A 2,124-nucleotide genomic window follows, 5' to 3' on the forward strand; every position below is an offset into this window, starting at 1 on the left:
GAAAAATCTCTTGTAAAGTCAATTGGTGCAGACTGCTGCAGCCAGGATGCTGACTGGAGTGGGTTGTAGGGACCATAGATCATACTAGTCGTGGCCACCTACACTGGCTCCCAATCTGTGTCTGGGCCCCAATTTTTTTTTTATTTTTTTTCTTCTGATGTTGACTTTTAAAGTCCTACATGTTTTAGAGCCAGCATACCTTAAGGACCCCCTACTACCATACAGACCTACCTGGTTAATTTTACGGGAGAGGAGGAGAAGTTTCTCTCTGTCTGCTTTCTGCATACCGCCTAGAATTTAATAGATCTTGATATTGTCACCCCAAATGCTTTAGCCTTGCTCTTTGCAGGAGACCCTTGGAACGGGCAAGAGCCCTGCAGAACACAGATCAAGCAATGGAAGTGAATCAGATGTGGAGCAAGAAGAGGAGGAGGAGGAAAAGGAAGAAGAAGGCAGGCAGGTAGGCAAGCAGCAGAGGCCAGTCTGCTGGGAAGAGGGAATTGGCAGCTGTTTGGAAGCAGCTGTTGTGGGCGCGAAGGATGTTTCCCCGTTGCTTTTTCCAGCTGTTGTCTCCAAGTTTATCATCCTCAGCAGGTCGTTTGCAACCAGCTCAGCCTGCCTTTCAACCTTGAGCTCTTATGTCCCAAGGTAGTCCAATGGGCACAGGTTGAGCAGTTCTCAAGTTACATTTTTGTATATCAAGAGTCAGCACTTGGGCCTCGTTCTCACTCGAGGAGCTCAGCTTGTGTCTTGTTCCCTCTGAGCTGAGTTAGTGTGAGCCAGCTCACTGTTTTTTAGCCTCCAGCTCACACGTTTTTATCTGAGCTCGGGAAGGACGGCTCCAGAGCAAACTAATTGATGCAGTCGCCAAATCGCTTGCTTACGACTTTGATGCCAGTAGTTCTCAAAGTAGAATTTTTGCTCACAAGACTCCACAGCTCAGAGGGAGCACGGGCTGTACCAGTTTGGATCTTGGGTTGGGTTGGGGGGCTCAGCTGACTGAATGTTCCCCCACCCCGAAAATTCCCCTCTCATAATGAACTTGCATGCAACAGGAAGGCATTCTTTCCCAGCTTCGCTGACAAGCGAGGTTTCTATGTGTGGGGGAAATCAACCTTTTTTTGTATTGGGTCTGGGATGCATCAGTTTGGATCCTGGGCTGGGTGTGTGTGTGCTTACCTGACTGAATTTTCCACTGCCCTCCCAAATTCCCCTCTGATAGTAAACTAGCATGCCGCAGAAAGGCATTATCTCCTAGCTCTCTTTACAAACTAGGTTTCTATATGCAGGGAGAGTCAGGTTTTCTTTAAATGGGGGGGGGGTTAACTTGCAGTCACGTGACGCAGTCTACATCCTGGACAAAGGGCGACCACCTCGATCACCAGTGGGCCTCTGTCTTGAGTGAATGTGAGGCGACACCCCCCCAGTCCCATCAAACATATTTCGGGACAGGATCTTTTTGACATCCCTTCTTGCTTTGCGGTTCAGAATCAAAGCCAGCGTGAGAGCCAGCGGTTAAGAGTGTTGGACTAGGACTGGGAAGGCCCAGGTTTGAATCCCCACTGTGCAGTTGAAGCTTGTTGGGTGAACGTGGGCCAGTCACACTCTCAGCCTAACCTACCTCACGGGGTTGTTGTGAGGATGAAATGGAGGAGAGGAGAAGGGTGCAAGCTGCTTTGGGGCCCCATTGGAGAGAAAGGTGAGGTTGTCAATAAAGTAATAATAAAACAATAAAGTACTAGCTGTGCACAGTCTGTTGGCAGCTCTCATCCATCCCCGAATTGCTTTTCTCGTCTCTTCCGTGCTTGCAGTGGTGGATTGGAGATTCCTGCCTTGCAGTGTGGTCAGGGGACGGGCTCCTGTACCCAGCTCGCATCACTGCTTTGGATCAGGATCAGGGGCGCTGCACAGTATGTTTTGATGGCTACGGAAATGAAGAGGAGCAACTGCTGGCTGCACTGCTGCCGCCTGACTGGAGACCCCCAGAAGACAAGGATGCAGTGAGGGAGGTGAGAGCTGGGGGGGTGGAAGGCTCCAACCCCCCCCTCCCTTAGGACTCAGGATGAGATCTTCATGTTTCAGAGTTGGGTGAACGTGGGCCAGTCACACTCTCAGCCTAACCTA

The sequence above is a fragment of the Gekko japonicus genome, unplaced genomic scaffold, assembly GCF_001447785.1.
Source record: "Gekko japonicus isolate JY-2015 unplaced genomic scaffold, Gekko_japonicus_V1.1 scaffold1634, whole genome shotgun sequence".
NCBI lineage: Eukaryota > Metazoa > Chordata > Lepidosauria > Squamata > Gekkonidae > Gekko > Gekko japonicus.